Source organism: Echinops telfairi, unplaced genomic scaffold (assembly GCF_000313985.2).
Source record: "Echinops telfairi isolate 266 unplaced genomic scaffold, ASM31398v2 ScPeMD7_60;HRSCAF=208, whole genome shotgun sequence".
Lineage (NCBI taxonomy): Eukaryota > Metazoa > Chordata > Mammalia > Afrosoricida > Tenrecidae > Echinops > Echinops telfairi.
Genome location: NW_022103958.1, coordinates 11,092,682 through 11,117,167, shown reverse-complemented (window position 1 = coordinate 11,117,167; position 24,486 = coordinate 11,092,682). Strand labels below are relative to the sequence as shown.

Below are 24,486 nucleotides of genomic sequence, written 5' to 3'. Positions count from 1 at the left end.
TCACGAGGGAATGGGGAGTGGGGAGGGAGGGGAAAAATGAGGACCTAATGTCTGGGGTTTAAGTGGAGAGAAAATGTTTTGAGAATGATGTACAAATGCTCTTTACACAATTGATGTGTGTATGGATTGCGATAACAGTTGTATGAGCCCCTAATAAAATGTTTTTAAAAAAAGAGAGAGAAATTCAGATTACTTCTCAGAGCAGAAAATGTCCCATTTCACTAACTTTCTCTCTATAGAAAAGCAAATAGGAAGAGAATAATTGAGTTTAGATCAAACCGGTTCTTGGCAGTATTCTTCCTTGAACATGGATTCCCCGTGTGCCCACTGACCACCTGTCATTGTTTTCAGAATGTAAACTTGTTCAGATTGTTGTGCTCCTGCTCAGTATTGCATCCTCATGGTGAGTCCTCTGGTTGTGTGTATCTTAGCTTATGTTTAAAAATGTGTTTTAATTTCCTTTCAAAATTTCATTTGTTTTGGTTGACATTTGATATTTGTCTTGCTTACTCTAAACCCCACTTGAGGTATAAGGAAGGTGAAAGGAAATAGGGGAAAGAAATAGGAGGCAAATGCTATTTATAGAGGCATAGCTATAGGCATGTATATATGTAAATATACTAATTTATAATGAAAGGGACAGAGGCCAATGTACATATATTTATATATTAAATAGTAAGAGAGTAGACAGACTCTGGATCTCTACTCAAGGCTTCCCTTAACACAAGAATACTTTGTTCTAATAACCTGGCACTCTCTGATACTTACCTTCACAACACGGTTGCTGAAGACAAAACAGGTGCATAAGCAAATGTGGTGAAGAGAGTGAATAGTGGATAGCTATCAAAAGATATAGAGTCTGGGGTCTTAAAGGCTTAAAGTTAAACAAGCAGCCATCCTTCAGGGAAGCAAATAAGCCCACATGGAAGAAGCACACCAGCCTGTGTGATCATGAGGTGTCTAAGGGATCAGGTATCAGGTATCAAAAGATCCAAACAACTATATTGATTGGGATGGTTGGGTTTGGAGTGGATACTCAAAGCCCATCAGTAGACCATTGGATATCCCCCCACAGAAGGGTTATAAGGAAGGGGTGATTCAACCAAGGTGCAGTACAGCACCGATGAAACACACAACATTCCTTTAGACCCAGAATGCTCCCCCCCACCCTCCCCTCTACCTATTACCATGACCCAGTTCTAACTTATAAATCTGGCTAGACTGGAGAACACACATTGCTACAGATAAGAGCTCTGGACACATGGAATTCAGGACAGAAAGACCCTTCAAGAGCAGTGGTAGGAGTAGTAATATCATAATGGTGGGGGTTTCGTCAAGGAGGGGGAAGTGGAAAAAAGGGGGAACCCATCACAAAGTTGGATATATAGTTCCTCCCTCAGAAGGGGACGAATAACAGAAATGTGGGTGAAGGGAGATAATGGGCAGTGTAAGATATGAAGTAATGATAACAATAGATAATTGATCAAGGGTTCATGAGAGTGGGAGGGTGAGGGAGGCAGGGGGAAAAAGAGGAGCTTATAACAATGGCTCAATTCGAAAATGTTTTGGAAATGATGATGGCAACATTTGTACAAATATGCTTGATACAATTGATGTATGGAATGTTATAAGTTCTGTAAGAGTCCCCAATAAAATGCTTTTTCTAAGTGAAAAATGAATCCTGAATAACTTATTTTTTTCTGTGTCAACTGAACTCAGTTTTCTCCCCTTCATTATTTGGGATACGCCAAATCAGAGAGAGAAAATATGAGGGGTTGATGATGATTTTTCATGGGTTTCTTAAAAACAATTGCAAAAGCAAACAAATAAACAAGACAAAGACTTTCAGAGATTGCCTCAAGCAAGGCAGGGAAGATAAACCAATAGGCAAGACTGGTGACCATGAGTGTGAACTTGGGTGAAGTGGAAGCTAGTGGTGCACAAGAGGAAGAGACATCAAGGAGCAGGGGAAGAGGAAACTAGTGTGGGGTGTGGGGCATTGAGTGTGGGAGGTTGACCATCACTTAAATTCTGAATACAAGGTTGAATATTTGAAATGTAACCCCCCACGTAATTGACAGTAAACATTGTTATTACACCCCCACTTGCTTCTGAAAATCCATGAAAGGGATTCCTCCTTTTGAAGCCCTTCTCAGCCAAATTTACAGCATTACATATCACGGAAAGAAGGCGGATTTTGGAAATGATTTGGGTTTTAGCCTCAGTGTGCCTGTGACTGAGGACACGCTTGTGTCACTGGTTCTAGTCATGATTTTTCACACGGAGATATCAAGCTCGCTGAGCTCTCAAATTGCTTTATTCCGAAAGTTTATCATTGTTGACCCTAAATAAAAATGGAAATGAAGGAGAAAAGTAATCTAAAGTAAACGTTAAGTTAAATTAAAGCAATGAACTTTGCTGAGAATAGTCTTTAAAGTCCTCTTTTTAATTGCGTCTGGCAAAAATCGTCTTCAGTGCTGAAGGTGTACACAGCAGGATGGCGTTGTAAGTAGCAGCCCATGCTATGAGTCCTCTCTTCCTGTTAGGCAAGTAAGTTTGCACATTGGAGACTCATTTCCACAGGGTCAAGAACAGGCTCCAGCGAATAGAAATAAAGAGCTCAAAAGTAAAGGAAGTTTTTTATCTCATTTTAGGTAATTTAGTAATTTTAATGCTTACCTTGGGACGCAGAAAAATTTCATAATAACCCATTAAAAATATTACAGGAAACAACCATTGAGCAAAAACAGATTTTGCTAAGGAGAGGAGTAATAAAAATTGTTTTTTGGTTCCTTCTTCCTATTCACAGATAAGTAAGTATGAATGTATGGGAGGGAATTGGAGTACTTTAAAATTTTGAAAAAGTTGTAGAAGAATATAGTCCATCTACTTAATCTTTTTTTTTTCAAAGATGTGAAATTGAGCTCTTTGATAGAGGCAAATAATAATAATGATAAATGGTCTGACTCATCTATACCGTATACCGGGTTTCTGAGACTGGTTATGATGAAGATGCAGGGCCACTAGAGCTTCTTAGAGTGGTAAAATTCTTGTTGTTACTGTTTGGTTTGCTCTTACTGTATGGTTATTACTCTTAAATCAACAGTAGTTTTTAATTAATTGTGATTGTTATATAGTTGTCATGTGTCATCATGTCATTTCACTTTTTTTCCGTGCTTAGCAAGCAGACTGTCCTTTCCCAGGGTCTCAGCATTCCTGGTGACAGGTCTAGCTTATGCTACAGGAAGTCTCGTCATCCTTGCCTCCAAGGACCATTCTGCTGTATATTTTTCAAGACACATGTTTGTCCTTCACATTAAACTCCAACCCATTGCCATAGAATCTATTCCAATGTATAGCAACCCTACAGAACAGGGTAGAACTGCTCCAGGTGGCTATCAAAGATGTAACACTTTATATGAGTAAAATGCCACTTCTTTCTCACATGAAGCCTCTCATGGTTTCAAACTGCAAAGCCTAGAATTAGCACTTCAACTCCTACCTCACTCTGCCACCAGGGTCCTGCCCATCACACACGACATGGCATACTGAATAGTCTATACCAACAGCATAATTCAAAGACACCGACTCTTCTAGGTTCCTTCTTAGTCATTGCCCACGGTGGGCATGCATAGGAAGCAAATTAAAATACCAAGGTTTGTGTCAGGCGGACCATAATCTAAAAAAGGACACCATTGCTTTTTAACAGTTTAAAGATCGGCTGCATCATATTTTTCCAAAGCTTTATGCTGTTTAATTTCATAGATGTAGATTTTGGATCCAAAAAATGAAATCCTTGAAAACGACAATATTTTCTCTTTTGATCATGATAGTGGCCAAGTCGTGAGGGTTTTTTTGGTGGAGTATTCCATACTGAATTTGTAATCTTTGATCTCTATTGATAAGTGACACAAGTCTTCTCTTTCAGCAAGGAATGTTGTGCCACTTGTATGTCACAGATTGTTAATGAGTCTTCCTCCAATCCTGATGCCACTGTCTTCTTCATTGAGTCCAGCTTCTTGGACTCCTTGCTCAGCATTCAGATTGAATAAATATGGCGAATGTATACAACTCTGCACACATCTTTTCTTATTTTAAATCCTTTAGTATCTCTACATTCTATTTTAAGGACTTCACTGTATATAGATCCCCCACAAGCACAATGAAGTAGTATGGAATTCTAGTTCTTTGCAATGTGAGCCACTATTTATTCTGTCCCACATATTGAAGTGCCTTTATATAGTTAACAAAATGCATTTGGACATCTTTCTGGTATGCTCCTCTTTTAGCTAAGATCCATCAGCAATGATATCTGTAGCCCATGGGTTCTTCAGAATCCATGTGGCTTTCTGGCAGTTATCGGTTGATGTACAAGTGTAAACATAGTTGATGCCCTCCAACAAATATTATTTATGAGTGACATTGATGGTGTTGTTAAAATTATCCACATTCTGTTGGATCTCATTTCCTTGGAATGGCAGCAGACATGGACCTCTGTCAGCTGGTTAGCCAGGTGACTGACTGTCTTCCTTTTTATTTTTTTTGGCATATCAAAGCTAACGTCTCCCATAATTCTCTTACTTCATTATTCTTTTCCTTTACCTACTCTATGTTCAAGAGCAAGCTTCAGAGTTTTTTTTCTGGGATCCACTTCTTTTCTTTCTTGTCTTTTTAATAACCATCTACTTTCTTTACGTATGTGCTCTTGCTATCATCCCACAACTTGTGGTCCTCAGTTGTTAATGTTCAAGCCATCAAGTCTGTTCTTGAGATAGCCTCTGAATGAATGTGGGATACAGTAAAGTTAATTGTTTTAATTTTCTTCAGCTTCACCTTCAAATTGCATATAAGCAATCATCTATTCCACAGTCAGCATCTGGCCTTTTTTGACTGGTGATATTGAGATGCAATACATCAAATCTCTTCTTGTAATATTCTCAAATTGTACATAGTATATGCTCAAGTTTGTATATATACTTTGGGTCTAGAGTTATTTTAATTTTCTTCAGCTTCCTCTTCAAATAGCCTCCATACAGCTGATAGCATGTTCCACAGACAACGTCTGTCCTTGTTCTGATTGAGATTGAGGATATTGAGCACCTACATGGCCACAGTCAACAGAGGTAGTCAGTTTTACTCCCGTGTACAGCATCTGGAAAGGTCCTTGTGTAGAAACAAGGTTTATGTTGAAAAAAATATTTGCAATGAATAACTCATTTGGCTTGCAAAATTCTGCCATTAGATCTCTGGTTTCATTTCTATCAACTAGGCCATAGTTTCCAATTACTGATTTTTATTGTTTCCAGATTTTGCGTTTTAATCAGCAGTAATCATTAATGCATCCTAGTTGCATGTCTTATTAACACGAGATTGCAGAAGTTGGTAAAAATCTTCCCTTTCTTCCTCCTTAGCATTGGTGATTAATGCACAAATTTGATTGGAAATGACTTGTTGTTTTTGTAAGCTGATGCAGGCTGACAAGGATAGATGTAGAAGTGTCTTTTTTTGATGATGATGGATGAAATAGCAGTCTGCTTTGGTTTGTCATTTCCAGCTGAAAAGATCATGTGATGGTCTTTTTTCAAAATGGCCAACACAACTTCATTTCAGCACCCGAAGTCCCAGGGTATCGATCTCTATGCTCTCCATTTCGTGTTTGATGACTTCTCATTTTATTAGTTATTTTTTACAAATGCCATATGTTGATTATGAATGGATACTTGCTGCTATCTCAATCTATTTATCTATAACAAGCATTGACCAGGATATACAAAACTATTAACTACAAACATCAAATTAAATAATGAGTATAATGGAATGATGCAATACTAAATGGTATACAAAGTCAGAATGTGTCTTTTTAGAAGCACTGAGCGAATTACATTGTAATTGCATTAGCTCAGAGATGCTCTTTGTCATAATTCCTTGAGTGGGATATATAAATATCTTGCATTCATGCACTTTTTTCCCACTTATTTATTCAACTAATTACAAATGATTATGTTGTGTGTGCTTCTCCTTTAAAACAGTGACACTCTACGAGCAAGGCACACCAGGTAGGTATCTTCCTGAAGGACTGTTAAACAAAAATCAATCCAAACAAGCCAGCCATTGAGACAACTCTGACTCAGAGTTACCCTGTTCAACAGGGTACACGTTTCCTTTAAATGGTTTTAAATAGCTGTGAGCTTTTAGAAGTAGATCATTGTGTTATTCCGGGTAGACCACAGAAACAAATTCACAGAGACTCTCATATGTGTAGAAGAAAGAGCTATATGCAAGAGTAATTGAATATTGAGAAAACATCCCAGTCCAGTCCAGATCAAGTCCATATGTCCAATATTTGCCCCTATATCTGATACCAATATATAAAGTCCTCGTTAGACTCATGAAACACATGACTCTGAATGCAGGAAGATCAGAGGCATGTGGGTGGAAAGTCTTGTGGATCGCATAGTGGTAGAGGCACCTCAGTGCTGGCAAAGATCTCCACATGGCTCCTTTAGTTCCAGGGCTCTATCATAGTTTCATGTGTCTTGTTAGCAAGCATGTCTCTCAGGGAGAAAGTGTGTGTCCTGACTCCAGCAAGGTATTTATCTCCTCAGTGCCTCCAAATGAGGTGCTCAAGCTGTGACCTGATTGACAGGTGAAACTCCACCCCTCCACTCTTAAGTCTCAAATTGACAACAGATTATATAACTACCACAATCATCATAGTTTTCTCTCAAGGTAACTCTTGGTAGATTCAAAGTTGCCAAGTACTTAACTGTTTGCACTGTCTAAAGGGATATTGGGAGCACAATATACAAGTCTGGAAATTACAAAATGTGGTGTGTGTTGTGAAGAAAGATTATATGATCAAGAGGAACAAGGGTAAGTCAAATTCAGATAAGGCATATGCTTCACGGAAGAATGAAATTAAATTTTCATATAGTACAATGAACATTTTCCGCGCCCAGGTAAGGCAATTCTTTGTTTTTGTTTCCAAGACAATATCATGCTTGTATCAAGAGTCATCACTCACGAATCCTTTGCAGGGTATGTTCATATACAGTGATGCTGAGTTGCATTTTATTATTTTTTATAAAGGACCCTGCTTCCTGCCTATTTTTAACTAGAATATACAGTAGAAATTGAAGTAACTAAGTAGTTTAATTGATGATGAAGAGCACAGATTGGTGATACTAAGGATATAGGTTCATGGTTATTTTTCCAAATTGTGATCTTCAAAACCTCATTTATGCATATAAATAACAGGAACATTTGAAAAGATGACCTCTATTATTTCTTGCTTCTACTGTATGTATTAGTCTGAAAATCTACAAATAGTTACTCCGTATAAATTGTTTCCTTGAAGAGAGTTAATCCATATCTAAAAAGCAATTAAGCCTAAACCAGGGGCAAGAATTAAAGCAAACCGAAGTACCATGAGTAAAACTATCCTCAGGAGAACAGAGATGTATTGCTGATGAGACATGTTTTTGCTTTAAAATTGTCCATGCCTGTGGCTGTCCAATACAGGGGAAAAAACTAGGTATGCTTCCATTTTTAACACAGGTAAGTTAAAATTTCATACTAATCACATTGACACTTCCCAGGAATGCAACACTGTGTATGTAGGTGTGTGTGTATTTCAGAAAGCCTGCTGTTTTTTGGTGTGTGTGTATGTGTGTACACACATATATACACATGTGTTACATATATATCACAAAAAGATCATGGAATGATGTAATTAAAATATAATGGAATTTTGAAACCCCTCTCATGTGTGTGTACACAAATACACATGCACACATGTGTGCACACACACACACACAGAAAGAGAGAGAGAGGCAAACAAATAGTGGCAGGTAAAACTAACTGCGAGACCCGTTGGAACTAAGGCCCAATCATGTGCTTTTGAAAGGTCACAGGCTTCAAAATTCTTCGGAGCAGTTTTACTCTCATGTATGGAGTCGTCATGAGTCAGAATTGACTTGCGACACAACAATGACTTATGCATATGTGTGTGTGCGCGTGCACTCTTAGGTTGGGGCTCAGTTTTCTCATCTATTAAATAGACGCACTAGAGGTACATTAGCCCTCGAAGTAAATTAGATATGTTTATGACTAGCACAGGGGAGACACCTCAGTAAATGCTTGTTGCTGGTATATAACACAGCTGTGTGGGGGAGAGTAATTCTTTTATACTTATTTTGCTTTAATAGCATCCCATTAAGATTGTAGAGTGAGCTCACTTGTACAGTCTCATGCATCAGACTGAACAATTCTTGTGCTTTGCTGCATTGAACAGAATACTTCATTGTTTATAAGGTAGTGGTCTCTTATCTGTCATCAACAACTTGTTTTGGGTTTCTTTGAGGTTTTTCTTGGCAACAGTCTTGAATATCAGCAAATATTTTGATTATTTTCCCAGGAATAAACAAGCACAACATTATTGTACTGTTTCACATACATATTGGATGTTTGAAAACAATCTTACCTTGTCAGAGAGCATTGAATATTAGACAGAAGAGGTTCTTATTCTAGGCTTAGGAACAGCCACTATAGGACGAATCTAATAAATACTGAAAAGAAGTCACGAGCAAAGTCCTCAGCATGGATCTTCAACATAAGTAATACTTCTTCATGGGCGATGGCTCAGTGGCATGCCACTTACTCTGGGCCTGTTGTCCCTGAAAAAGGACACCCAGCTGGGCAAAACAGAGGGTCAATACAAAAGGAAGCCCCTCAACAAGGTGAACTGGCCTGTGGTTGCAGCAATGTGATCAAACATAACCGTTTTGAGGAAGGCACAGGAGGAGACTGTATCATTCTGCTTTACATATTGTCCCTATAAGGCTAAGCAAACACCACGACCCCAAACAACAACAAACACAGTGGCTGACAACCCCCCAAAACACCCATTCCCTCAACATGCTCACTTTCAGGAAAATACCTCTTTTCATAAATGAGAGAGGAATACTATAATTAAAGACTAAAATAAAAGGGAGATAATTAAGCTTTACTCTGTTCTGTCCCTATCATTGCATATCTATCCCCAGTTTTTGTGAGAAACACTCCCTCCAAAGAGTGCTCTGTAATATGAACAAGGAACGTATTAGAAAATCACAAAGTTCACATCCCTGATGGCATCCTAGTTTCAGAAAGGGATGGCTGTCAATATCTTTGCAAATGGTTTATCATCTGATCTAAAAGAATTTCACTACCATTCACTCACAACCATCAAGAAAAAAGAGGAACTTTACCAAGGAAGGTCTTTGACAAGCATACTGTAACTGTACAGTCAGATTTGGAATCAAAAGTATTGATATTACTTGACATTATGTATGACCTGATATGTTCTGAATGAAATGCAGTTATTTATAGGGTATTTGGGGGGTGGGGGGTGGGGAAGAGGGGTTACCAAAAGACAAAACCCAAGCCTTTCAAAGAAATTCCTAATTTATAACATCAATGAGATGGGTATAGGGAGTGTTTAATTAAAGCATGCCATAAGAGAAAAAAAAAAACTGATATAACTAGAATAAGAGGCATTTGGTCAGACTCACAAACATCCAGACAACAGGGAAAGGAGTTGCTGTAGACTTCAAAAGTTTAAAAAATAAAATCTAATGGATATGACACATTATTTTTCATTGCGCCTTTAGTTTTAAAAATACTGTTTAGATGTTTTCAGACAAAGGAAGAAATTTGATTATGCACATTATCCTAGCTAAAGCTAACCAATTATTGTTCATATTCTTAAGTGTGAGAATAAAATTGAGAATATAAGAGAACATTGCTCTTGTAAAGAACCCTTATTAAGTGTTAAGTAGTAAACTACTCTGGCATATGTAACTATTTTCAAACTTTCATCTGGTTAAGCAGATTAGACGTATTTTAGGAAAATAAATGAATAGATGGGTAAAATAGACATAAAACATGTTTTTTTCAATATAGCTGGTGAACATAGAGAAAATCATTTCTACAATATTAAGACTTTAAAATTCTCTGAATGTTTGTACATTTTCATAGTAAAATAATTTATTATGATTGTTCATGATATAAATAACTCTAGTTGAGAAAATAAACTTCCTTTGGGCCCTATCAATTAAGACAGTGATCTAGTTTGTTTGACCAAGAAGCCTTGGTGGCAGAATGGGTTATGCAGGAGATACTAGACACAAAGTCAGCAGTTCAAACCCATCAGCAGCAACTCTACTGTAGAAAGATGAGGCTCCCTATACCCATAAAGATTTAAAGTCTCAGATACCCATAGGGGCAGTTTTATTCTGTCCTATAAGGTCAATGTAAGTTGGAATTAGCTCAGTGGTAGTGAGTTTTTTGTTTGCTATTATTTTTCAAAATCATCTTATTGAGAGTTAATACAGATAGAATATCACTCCACAGTTCAATCACATCAAGCAACATTGTGCAATTGTTACCACAGTTTCAAAACATTATTTTCCTTCTTGACATCGTTGACATCAACTCCCTTTTACCACCACCAAAAAAACCCTAGAAACTGCACCTGCTAAAACCCCAATTTTACTTGCTGTCCCTATAGGTTAATCAATCCTGGGTTTCATATAAAAAAAATGGAAAAACAAAACAAAAATTCCAATGTTGAAAACCAGATAAGGCTTGGCACTAACTAGCTCCCTAACCAAACAATCCCTGAATCAGCAATTCTCAACCTGTGGGTCATAAAATTACAGTTATGAAGTAGCAATGAAAATAATTTTATGGTCGGTTGGGGATCACCACAACATGAGGAACTGTATTAAAGGATCGTGGCATTAGGAAAGTTGAGAACCACTGCCCTAAATGAACCTAACAAGACTCAATGACTAGCTAAAAGGTTGGAGGTCAACAATCCACCCAGAGGCCCCTTGGATGGGGAACCCAGTGAGTTGTTCCTGAAAGGTCAAAACCTTTGAAAACCCAGTAGAAACCTAACTCACCACCATGGATTTTATTCTGACTTCTAGCAATTCTAGAAGACAGAGTACAACCGTCCCTGTGGGTTTCTGAAGCTGGAAACCTTTACAAGAGTAGAAAGCCTCCTCTTTCACTTGCAGAGCAGCCGGTGGTTTCAAACTGTTGACCTTACAGTTAGCAGCCCAATGCATAAACCACTAGTCAACCCGAGTCTTGAAAATCCTATAGTGCAAAATTCTGCATACATGTTTTCCCCAGGAGGCGAAGTTGATTTGATGGCATCTAACAAAAAAACAAGAAGCTCTTTTCCCACTATCAATTCTCTAAATTATTTTACTACCAAAACCAGGAAATTGTGCCCTATTGTTAACTGTCTGTGCAAATAGGGGGAAGTCGCTAGAAGTAAGTTATTTGCTGGGGTCTCCCCAAATGCCCCTTCATGTTTTCTTCTTCTCAGTTGTGCCAGTGAGACTGCAGGCTTGATGACTGGCATGTCTGCTTCTTGGTGGGTCAGATGGTCCGCCATGGATCATCTGTCCTCTTCGGCCAAAGAAAACACTGTTGTCAACTTCACTCTGACTCGTGGCGACACCATGTGTGCCAGGGAACAATGTTCCAAAGAATAGTCAATGACTGATTTTTCAGAAGTGAATTTCCTAGACTACTTTCTGGCTATTTTGAAGGGTTTGTTTTTTTCAGTTTACCCTAACCATGAAAGAAACAAATGTATACAGAATTTCCTTTCTAGACTCTATGGTTCTGTGAAGATATTTTTGTGTGTGTACATTTCTAGTGGCTGACTAAGGGTTCCGAGAGCCTGCGTGGTAAAGTGGTTACACCTGAGGCTGCTCACTGCAAGGTCAGCCATAGAAACCACCAGCCACTCCTTAGGGGAAACATGAGCCTTTTACTCCTGTAAACAGTCTTTGAAACCCACGAGGGCAGTTAGTTCTACCACGTCCTGTAGAGTTGCCATGAATCAGAATAGACTAGATGGCACTAGGTTGAGCGAGGCTGTCAATTCACATTATAATCCCTATACCCTAATCATATTACTTTATATGGGGAAAAAATTCTATCAGAATAAACTTAAGTCCTTCTAAACCACCACAGTTTTGATAATATGTTACAGCAGATAAGACAACATCCATTTCCTTGTGTGAAAAACAATTACTCAGTATTACCCAAGGTCTTTGTTTGATGTTTATAGTATTACATCTGGATGGAGGTGTTTCAAGCTATCCAAATGGAAACATAATTGAAGGCATATTTACTTCTAGTACACGCAGCCTCAGCAACAATTACTAGCAAACCTGGATTGCATACTCTGTGTGGGTGGATGCTTTTATGATACCCCGACTAATCTCAACAGCCCAATGAGGTAGATGCTTTGTCTGTTTTTCTTCAAAGAAGGCAAAACATTGGCTACATACAGTTGAATAATTTATGTGTTGGCTAGTGCCACATTCTAACTCAAGACTAGCGCTTTCTGACTCTGTAGCCAGTTTTAACAGTTTTAATGCCTCACTTTGTCTATAAATGAAGACCTGACCTTGTAGTTGAGCCTCTTTAGGATTTCAGTTATTTTTCTCTTTCTGTTGGCACAATGTGTCAAATAGACTTCTAATTGTAATTTGGCCCTACTCTCTAAAATATTACTTGATAATAGATTTTTACCAAGCACGACAGGATTATGAAATCCCAGTAGGTTAAAAACCTTATTAAACATTAATTGCAGTGTCTGCTGCAATAGGAAGACAACTTCAGTACAAGGTTAACAGGAGAGTTAGTTAGAACATGACCCGGAAGAGTTAGGAAGAAAAGAATTTCCAAAATTCATTGAAATGCCAGTTATTATTTTCCAAGGACTTTTGGAAGGCTTATCAATTAGTAGGAGCTCTGATTGGGTTCCTAGCTTCTAGGTTGGCAGTTCAAATTCACCTGGTGCTATCAAGAGAGAGGACCTTAAGGCTTTATTCTCTAGTAAAGATGTATCTCCTTGGAAAGCCAAAGGGGCAATTCTACTTGGTCATAGAGAGGTGTTATGAATTGAAATTCACTTACTGGTGCTGGCATTTTTTTAGTCTTCTGTTTGTTTGTTTGTTTGTCTTTGAGTTTTATCAACTAGTGGGACAAATTGTGAAATTTGACTTCTGAATCAAAAATATATATTTAGATTTTCAATAGAAAGGGTGCTCTGGGATTCTCATTGTCATCAAATTGATCTTGCCTCACAGAGACTTTACAAGACAGAACAAAACTACCCAGTGGGCTTCCAAGACTATAGCTCCTTTATGGGAATAGAAAACCTAGTCTTTCTTCTGCACTTTGGGGTTAGAAGTCATTAAAATAGAAATGAATAGCAAAAATATGCATCTAAAGGCCCAACTTACTTTAATCCTTCCTCATAATAACTAATAATAACAATAAAAACCTTAACTGTTTTTATTAAGGTTTTTATTGTTTATAAAAACCTTCCTCATAATAGCTAATACAAACATTTTATCCATGTTTGATTTTTTTAAATCTCTGACTGAGAAAAATGTAATTTGCAACTTTAATAATATTCATTTATCCATATATATAGTATCTTCATGGTTATTTTTGTAGTTTTCTAAGTATGCTCACAACTTATATGACCTCATGTTCACCCCATTGTAAGGGCTGTATCTTCTTATTAACACCCGCATTATGAGTGAAAAAGGAAATCCAAGACTTTAGTTAGTTCTCTGTAATTGTATAGAAAATAAATGGTGAATCTGGCTCGTCAGTTGAGGTTTATTTTATTTCAAAACTACACAGGATTTTAGCTGTAAGCGACCTACACAAAAATCTCAGAGGTGAAAAAAAAGTAAACTAAAAAAAAGCACAAACTGAATTTGTGTAAGTGTAGGCATCAGGTAGATTTAATTCCAGCTCTTGTGGTTTAACTAAAGTAAGTTGAAATCCCCGTTGGGAGAGAGGTTGGGAAATGTAGAGTGGGAAAGGATAGACAATATCTGCAGTGGCCTTCCAGGTATCTTGTTACTCTGAATCATCTACAGCAGAAATATTAAGACCCTGTACACTTGACCCTGAATCAGACCAAGGGACCACACACACTCTCATGGGGAAATACAAGAGAAGTTTCTCAGCATCTTATTTATAGAGTAACATTGAATGAATCTTGGTACTGGGTGTTCTCAGAGGGTGGTATCACCCTTCTTCAATGATTTGGTACTTGGCATAGTTCAGCTGGTTGGCCTTGGCCCTCTCACTCACATGTTACTGTTGCTGGATCTCCCTCAATGCCATCTGTTTGGCTTCCTAAATGACTTTGCTATGACTTGAACTTCTATCTTTTAGATTTCACTTGCAATTTTTGTATTCTTTATATCTCTCCCCCTGTGCCTTGAATTTTTCACTAGAGCATCCCATTAATCCCAGTATTTCATTACCGGTTCATGTGCCCATCCTTGGCTCACCCAGTTATCTATATTGTTGTTAAGTGCCATAGCAATCCTATGTTCAACAGTAATCCTGGGTACAGCAGAACAAAACATGTCCGGTATTGAGCATCCTCACAACTGTTGTTATGAGCCAGCCCATTGTTACAGCCACTGTGTTAATCCATCTGTTGAGCATCTTCCTCTTTGTTTCCTGCCTCTCCACTTTGTCAATCATGATGTCCTTTTCAAGTGGCTGCTCTCTCCTAATAACATGTCCAAAATGCATGAGACACAGTCTTGCCTTCTCAAGACAGATTTGTTGGTTCTTTTGTCAGTCTATGGTACTTTAAATATTCTGTGCCAGCACCATAATTCAAATGCACTGATTTCTCTTCTGTCTTCCTTATTCAATGCCACACCTTAATCAAGAAAGTGGCATACATACTTTCTTTGCAACACTTTAAAGAGGTCTTGTGCAGAAGATTGATTCCATGAAATGCAACTTTTTATTTCCTTACTGTTGTCTCCATAAGATTGGACAAGCAAGACAAAATCTTTGACAACCTCAATCATGTCTCAGTTTACGAGGTTGTGGTAAGTAGCTTTATGTTGACTATTTTTGTATTCTATAATTAAGCTGTAATCCATATTGACGGCCGCAGTCCTTGATCTCCATCAGCAAGAGCTTCATTCAAGTCCTCCTCATTTTCAGCAAACATGGCTATATCACCTGCATATGACAGGATGGTGCTAAGCCTTCTGCTGATCCTGATGCCACATTCTTCACATAGCTCAGCTACTCTGATTATCTGCTCAGCATACATAATGAATACCGTATATGCTCGAGTATATGCCGACCTAAATATCAGCTGAGGCACCTAATTTTACCACAAAACTGCATGAGAAATGTCCTGAAAAACTCAGCTTATATGCGAGTATATACAGTAAATATGGTAAGAGGATACAAGCTTGATCGCACACCTATCTTGATTTTGAAACATGATATTCTTTGTTCTCTTGGCACAACTGCCTCTTGATCTATGTACCAGTTCTGCACGAGCATAATTAGGTGTTCTAGAATTCCAATGGGATCAAGGCTATCAAAATGCAATGGTACTGAAGAAAGGAGGCTAAGCTGCCCTGAAGGCTTTAGCCGAAACCAAGTCTCGAGGATTGGCAGGATACTTGGTTGAGTGTCTGAACAAGCTGGTGAAGCACTGCAAGTGCTTGCTCATCTAGGCAAGAACATTTTAAGACAGCTACCTGGCCGACTGATTTGAAGAGACCTATATTTGTATTCATTCCAAAGAAAGGTGAGCAATAGATTGCACAAACTATAGAGTAATATTATTGCTATCACATGCTAGCAAAGTGCTGAAGATCATACAACCATGGTTGCAGCAGTACATTGAGAAGGCACTGCCAGAAATTCAGGTTCAACTCATAAGAGAACTGGGGCAAGGGCTATCATTGCTGCCGTCAGACGGATTTTGACCTGAAATCATACAATATTTCAATTTACCATGGCTACTTTAAGTCCAGTTCTCAGCAATATCTAGTTTGATTGTTCTCATGATTGCCCTATAATCCTTAGATGATGCAAATGGTTTGCACTCCACTGCTAACCTAAAGAATGGTGCTCTGGACCCACTTAGAGGTAACACAGACCATCTGCTGTCATTAATGCTTGCATTGCGCCATACCACCTCGCTGACTGTGAAGCATATAGTAACCCTGTTCACAAGAAAATCAAAACACGGCCTACTCCCTTGCCAGCCTTACAATTTCTAGGCATGAAACACGGAACTACCATGTGTCAGGGTTGCCTTGACAGCAGCTAATAACAAGTCTGACCCAAGGTATTATAAAATACACTTTTTTATGTTAAAAAGTATAATGTAGTATAATGGTGTTGTAGAACACCAGCAGTTTGGAGGTCACATTGATTTTAGTTCAATGTTTGGACTCATCAATTATTCACTATGAAACCAAGTAAGCAACCAGGAAATTTTCCTATTTCCTCAGTTAGAGTTAAGCACAAAATACATAGTTTTAAGTCTTTCTCTATTAATTTTTCTTATACATGTCAAATCCTATTTTATCAGCCCCACCCTACGGCACTGTATTAGTGTAAGACCGTGTCATTTTACATCTGAATTACATAGAAACAATTCTGAACCATAGTCCTACCTCCTGATTTGTTCCATGCAAAGTCTATTTACTTAACTACTCCACCCAGAATTTGCTCTCTCTTCTCCTGAACATTCAGTTTAGATACACCCACTCCTCACTCTACTGCTTGTCTGTCAGTTTACCATACTGTAGCTGCCTGTGTGTTGCTGGGATGCTGGAAGTTATGTCACTGGTCTTTCAAATGGCAACAGGTCACCCTAGGTGAAGAGGATTTAGTGGAGCTTCCAGACTAAGAATAGACAATGAAGGAGGAATTGGCTGCCCACTTAGCAGGAAGTAACCACTAAAAGCCTTATGCACAGCATGGACACGTTGTCTGATACTGAAGTCTTAATAAATGGAATGAGAACATTGTGAGAGAGAGCGTCAGAGGATGTGCCTGTCAGGCTGAACGACTGACTGAGGAGGAGCTACTTTCTCAGAGGAGAGTAGACCATGGAGGTATGAACGGAGTAAAAGCCGTTGGACGGGGGGCCTTTGAGATCTACATTTGCTGATTGGGCACAACTCAAAGTAAGAAAAAACAGCTGCAAAAATCTACTCATCATCAGAATCTGTAATGTACAAAATATGAATCTAGGAACATTGAAAGCCACCAAAAATGAAATGGACTGCTGAAGTTTAATCTCCTAGTTGTTAGTGAGCTGAAATGGACTGGTCTTGGCCATTGGGTACATAGATGGATGTACATATCCTTCTACCTTTCAGCAGTGCAGGTCAATGACACCCAGATCTTGGAAAGATTATTAGAGGAAGCATTCATCAACGTTTTCATCAATCACGCATCCAAAGCCATCAGCTTATATTAATGAACATTAGACATGACATCATATCAAGCCAGGTTTCTCTAATCACTTTCTAGATGTCTCTGGAAAATATTACTTGATCTTCTAGTGGATGTATGTATACGGTCTAGATCTCCTTTTCACAAATCCCCATCCATAAGTACTTAGCTAGTTATCTAGACTGCGAATGGGAGTTGGTTTTAAGAGGGGAAAAAAGGATTTCTCATGATGTCCTTTATTCTACGTGATCTTCTGTTCCCTTGCCTCTGTTAACACATGGGTTCAGAAGCAAGCCAGAGTGAATTCCCCAATATGGCATCTGGAGACAATGCTGCTTCTTTTCTACAGCTTTTAACTCTTCATTTTCAAGGTTCTAACTCAGAAATGTGCTTTACTCTGGAAATGTAATCTACAATGCCATGCCTTTTGAGGATGATAAAAACAACCATGTTTAGATAATGAAATGCCAACTAAGAAGGCATATTTTATTATATAAGAGACATTTAATTAGTGGCGTTGCTTTCTCATAGATATCCCGAGTTATTGTATTGCTTATCTAAGCATAGGCTCTTTGAGAATGAAAGAATTACATGCATAAATAGTAACTTTACTACCAAAATATAAACAAGTCGTGTTGCATAAACATGTGTACTAGTTTTCTATTGCTCTATAAGAAATGCCACGGATTTAGCAGCTTTAAAGCATCCCATATTGATGACCACATGATTTTCAAGAGTCAGAAATTTGGGCACAGCTTACCTTGATATTACGCTCGAGTCTTCTAGAGATGGAATCTCTGTCCCAGAGAGTTCTGCAATCTTAGCTGTTTCTTGGGCTCTTCTTTTAAGCTCACTGTAGACAACATTTAGATCATTGTGCATGTGAGGTTGAAGCCATTAGATCTTAGAACTTGTCCACCATTTCCAACCATCTACCCTTTCATTAGCGTGATGCTTTTTCAAAGCTAAATAAGAGCATATACTGCACCTTCATGTATCTCCCCTTTAAATCTCATATTAAAAGAACACTTCTATAAGGTCAGGGTCACACAGAATATCTTTTGTTCATTTTTAAAAGAACAATCGTTTTATTCTCAATTAGGTGGAGGTTTACATTTCAGGTCATCGACCTTATATTCAATAGTGTAAACCATTAATGAAACCTGCGATAGTTCATCCTTTCAGTGTTCCTTAATGTCTTCCTCTCTCTTCCACTTTACCCAAGTTCACTGCTATTAACAGTCTAGCAATAGATTTACCTTCTGTGTTACCTCCTCCCCACCTTGACATTCTACAAAGTCTGTTCCCAGTGGGATGAAAATGTTTATCTCACTGCATGGATGGACCTGGTGAGCATTATGATTAGTGAAATTGCCCAATCACAAATTATAAATATTGTTTGAAATCACTGTTATAAGGGAGAAATATTTTGTTATGCATAGTTCAAAGTCCATTGATTAGGGTAGTTTAATTAAATCTGAAAATCTCTCCATGTTGGCCACAGAATGTAATCTAGCTAAGAGTGAATCCTGTCATATACACGGTCCCAGTCATGCTGCAGTGGTCACACAGGAAGAGCACAGAAGGAGTGATGACATAGATTAAATTGTGAACTTCAATAGATAGGTTAACTTTGGCCCCTATTTTCAGTTGTTTAACAGTTATGCAACAATTTAACTCATCACCATAATTTGATCTGATGTGATAACTCAATTAGCTGTCAGAGGATTAAGGTGATATTCAACAACTTTTCTCAGGTCATATCCTAATCAGATGTAAGAGTAATTCCGCTAGCAGTGGTTCTCAACCTGTGGGTTGTGATCACATTGGGGGTTGAATGACCCTTTCACAGGGATCACCTAAGACCAACTAACACCATAAAAAACTACACATTTCTGATGGTCTTAGAAACTGACACACCACCCCTCTATCCATCTCCAGGCGTGTCTACCCACATGCAGATACACCCACATATGAGAACCCAGCGTGAAGACTGTTCCCCATGGTACACCATGCTTCAAGAAAAAAATTCATTTATTTGTCATTAGAAATAAATATTTCATAATACATAGTGGCATTGTTTTGTGATTAATCACTCTGCTTTATATTCAGTTTGTAACAATGAAAATACATCCTGAATATCAGATATTTACATGGCAATTCATAACACTAGCAAAATTACAGTTATGAAGTAGCAATGAAAATAATGTTATGGTTGGGGGTCACCACCACATGAGGAGCTGTATGAAAGGGTTATGGCATTAGGAACGTTGAGAACCACTTCCCTAGGGCATGGCTTACATCATATTTTATCTAGCAAGAGGTAGAAGAAGAGAGAAGAGAGGAGGAACCTGAGTCCCACCAGGAAAGACATGGAGTGCTATGCATCCCTTAGACCCAGAATAACAATGCTGTGACTTTTACCATGGAATGCTAAACGGACAAACTAATTTGTGTTGGAAGAAGCAGAGCCAGAGAGCTCCTTGGAGGCAAGTATGGAAATAGTTCATCTTAGGTACGTTGGACATATTTTCAGGAGAGGCCAGTCCCTGGAGAAGGACTTCATGTTTGCTAAAGTGGAAGAGCAGCGAAAATGAGGAAGGCCCTCACAGACATGGATGGGCACCATGGCTGCAACAATGGGCTCAGGCATAGGAACAATTTTAAGGATGGCACAGGATTGAGCAGTGTTTGTTCTGTCATGCATAGGGTCTCTATGAGTCATAGCTAACTAAATGGCACCGGAAAGCAATGACAACAACAATGCTGTGTACCTCCTAGACCCAAAGTAAAACCGATGCCAATATACAAGATTGATACAGAGGTTAACGGTGACATAGTGAGAGGAGCTTGCAAAGGGAGACAGTCTTTCCTGGAGTTGGTCCATTGATTGAAGCTTCTCGACTCAACTGTAAGTGAATGCGTTTTTGTTTGTTAAATGTTATCCACTTGGGGTATTTTTGTTAAAGCACCACCAGATAAATAAGGCAAATTGGAATCTTGGAGGCAATCTTAGAGTTCTTCTTCATGTTATTCCAAATGCTTGAATCATTCAAAGGATTTAATAAAGTAATGCTACAGAAAGAAACTAGTGCTATATTTTGGATTTCCACTTAACTTAGTTAGCTTAGAATATAATGGTGTTTTGTAGATGGAATTAGCTTTCCAGAAGTTTTTCCTAAAGAGCTGGTGCCATAAATTCAGATAAAAAAATTTAAGAGTTTATAAAGCACCTTATTACAAAGATAATTATAAGTGTTTACTAAATAATCAAGATTCAAGTTTTATTTTGTCGATGGAAAGATCTGTTAGTTCAAATTTTATCTTCATTTACAAATTCATCATTCTATTTCTTTCTCTGAGCTTTAATATTGCTTGAGTCATATTTCTAGAACCTTTTATTGCTTTAATGACAGGTTAATGGTTAAGAATCATTTAAGTAGATTTCACAGATATACAAATTATGACTATGAAAGCTCATTTTGCTTCAGCCTGCCATGGTTAATGGGCTTTATTTACTTTCCATTTAATTTGGAAGATGTTCTAGAGAAAATGTTTAATCTCAGAGTTGATTAGATTTTATATTTTGGATTTTCCCTGCTATCATGCTTAATCATTCCTGGAAACTAGGACACCTTCCAAGTTATTGTCTATCTTCTAGTAAATAACTCAGCTGCCCCTAGGATATTGACAAACTTCATTTCATGTAAGTGGCCATTTTCTCCCAGAATGACAGCTTCTCTCATCCCAAGGAACCTTGTAAGAAGTAAATCATGACACTGAAACCTACGTTTGAGCTATATATCTCAGAAAAGGTTTCATGAAATACCCAAAAGAAAATTTTAAAAGTAAAAAATATAAAGGCTTCTCTTGCTTTAGCCTGTTTCACATCTTCTAAGAGTTCTTTGGCTATATCTGGGAGAATGACCAGTTTGGTACCCATGGACCACATGGCCATGCAGCCATGTGGCTAATATGAGATTCACTTGACTCAATCACAGAGGTAGGTGATGATGACTATTTGACCTGTAAGAAGGTTCTATCTCTTTGGCTGCAGAGACTTACTCAGTGCTGGAAATTACACAGAGAAGGCTATAAAGGGTATCATAAAGATTCTTGCTAAAAATATTGAAAATTCAGGTGTCTCTTTTGGTGGGTTGTTAACAGTTTAGACAAGAGTTGTTACTCTTGGTGACTAAAGACAACATTAAAAAAACAGTGGCAAGATATATACAGAGTTATAGAGATTATAAATAAAACAATAGACATAATTATAGTGATAGATATAGAGATAAGTGATAGAGTAAACCTTTACAGACATAAAGATAATATATTACAGAGTTATTATGATATGATTTTTGAGTCTCCAGATTAAGCTTTGTGTATACCTTATTTCCAAGTATACTCCTGTAATTTCAGAAATGTGAACCAGTAAATCCTTTTGTCTAAAATAGTTTGGTTTACATTTCGGTCATTTATAGCCAACAGTGTCCCCAAAATACAACAAATATGCCATCTACTTGTCATCAGAACAAAGGTAACAGGAGAAAGTGCAATTCAGGTGAATAAATCAATGGAGGCATGCCCTCATGGAGATAGCAGGGTAACTTTCAGGATGAAGGAATGAAGGGAAAAGCACAATGTGACTAGTGGATTCCCATATGTGTTCGAGTTACTTAGACAAGTTCTGCAATGTGAGAATGCTGAACAAATCTTAGAAAATTGACTGAAACAAAATAAACCACCAAATAGCAATAACCATCTCACACAAGAGTTATAGGAAATCTTTATGCCATAATAGGCTACAGGAAAATAACATAAATAAATTCTGAGCCTTGCATTCACTAATACCAATGAAAGTGATTGCATTTAGCTAAATGAAATTTTGACTTGTTAGTTAGAAAGGGAAAATTATTTGGGGGTGTTCATTAACTTCTGTTAGACTCCACAAATCTCTTCATCTTTATCCATCCTACTCAGTGTCCTAGATTTTCTACAAAGTAGATGCATTGCTTTAAAATCAGAAAACAATTTCAGCAATATTTTTAAGAAAAGATCTGTTGAGTATTTACTGAAACTTTTAATTCAATATAGAGAAAAGAAATTATGTCAGAGGGCAAAAATCCCCCTGGGCTCATTTATCTACACCAAGTATTGATGTACCAGGCACCAGATTAGGATTATCATTAATACAAAGTTGAATGTATGTTTGCAATTTTATATATGTCATAAATAAGATTTTGAAAGTACACATCACCAGGATGGACAGTAGTTCAAGAAAATCAATGTGCTTGGGACCACAGACTCCAGTGACATAGTTCCATTGGCATAATATAGTCCACCTAGATAATGTTCTACGTGTTACTTTGGTGAGGAGTCACTCGGTCTTTAAGGCTTGCCATCTAAGATGCAGCTATTGGCCTCTCCTCATCCAGAGGAAAGAAGTGCAAAGAAGATCAAAGACTCAAGGAAACATTTAGTGCAGTGGACTAATACACTGTGCAAACCACAGCCTCTGTTCTCTGAAGACCATCTGGAGACCAGAAGAAAGACATAGTACCTAGCTCCCACTAGTGACTGTTCTGATTGGGATCACAACAGAAGGTCCTGGACAGAGAGGAAGAAAACAATGTAAAACAAAATTCAAAACCATGAAAAAGACTAAATCCATTGGTCTGACAAAGAATGGTGGAACCCTTGGTATCCTAGCCTTTTAAAAAAATCAATCCCCCTTAAAAATACAAAAAAAATCAAAACAAACTGCCATTAGATTCAAGTCCCACTCATAGATGTATAATAACCCTGAAGGATAGGGTAGAACTGCTCATGTGATATCGAAGACTATAACTGCTTATAGGAGTAGAAACCCTCATCTCCCTCCATAGGAGCACCTTGTGGCTTTGAATGGTTAATCTTGAAGTTAGCAGCCCAACTTGCAAGCCACTATACCATCCATAGTGTGGTCCTTAGATACCCTTTAAACCTGAAACTGAACTCACCATTAGAGATTAACTTTCAGTCAAATAGTAAGCCTATAAAGTGAATAATAACCCCAGAAAGGAATACAATTATTCATTGGCTATGAATCTTGAAAATGTACAGGAACAATTCTACCCTGTCCTGTTGGATTGCTATGAGTCAGACTAGACCCTATGGCAGCAAGATTTGTTTTGTTGTGGTGGTGGTTGTTTACATTCTACCCTGTCCCATTGGACTGGACGGCAGTGTGCTTTCGAGTTTAGAATAAAGTCAACAAGCTGAGACCAACAGGATATGTACCACACACACACACAGATTATAATGTAGAAGTAGCAACGAACAGAAAAAAACAAATGGAAATTGGGAACACAGGGAAAAGTAAGAAGAGATCTGCTACATTGAGGCGATTGCAACCAACACAAACTGTGTATAGACTATTGAATGGAAATAGATTTACTCGGAGAGTTTCATTCAAACTACAAGAATTGTTCTAATGATTAAAAAAAAAAAGGAGATAAAATAAAATCAGTTGGTAAATCATATCCACTGACAAAATGTATGAGTAATCTACAATCTGAGATGGAAAATTCTGTTCTTCTGGGGGCATACACACCCATCCTCTACTTTCAGTACAGTGTAGAGTTGCCAAATAGAAATTAAATAATTTTTGTTTGGTTACCACATTGTCCAACAGAGCATTGTCTGAAGCATTTTAAGAACAAGGAGTTTTGTATTAGACTCTATATTTAAGTCCCAATTCTGTCCTGTGGACATTATTTTAAAAGCTGCTAAACCTCAAATTTCTTTTGGTAAATTAGAGAAAATAATAGTAACTTTCTCACAGGCTCTCTGGGAGGATTAAATAAAATATATTCATAAAGTCCTTACCAGAATGCATAGCAGGAGTGAATTGTTATTAATATAATAAATTGCTATAGGCTATTATTATTAATAATAGTATTTTATAGGCATAAGATTCTAGTCTACTGGACTTTATTGGCTATATGAATCAATAATGTGTATTTTATATCAAGGCTTATGGGAGATATTCAAGTACATAAGTTAAATGTAATTCTATAAGTATTTAGAAACCTAACAATTACAAGTTTTTTTATGTTTTAATGAAAGTTTGGATGACTTGTCCCACAACCAAATACGTAGCCAGAAGCCACATATCTT

General features: G+C 37.7%; 1 protein-coding gene across 2 annotated transcripts in view; it reads right to left on the bottom strand.

Annotated features, from left to right (window-relative positions):
- The window catches only part of LRRC4C (leucine rich repeat containing 4C), a 1,557,030-nt gene that overhangs the window by 450,094 nt on the left and 1,082,450 nt on the right, over positions 1 to 24,486 (bottom strand). For both annotated transcript variants that reach the window (XM_045291148.1, XM_045291149.1), the window contains exon 5: positions 18,089 to 18,181. The gene's annotated coding sequence lies outside the window, so the exon portion shown is untranslated. The remainder of the gene's footprint in view (positions 1 to 18,088; positions 18,182 to 24,486) is intronic.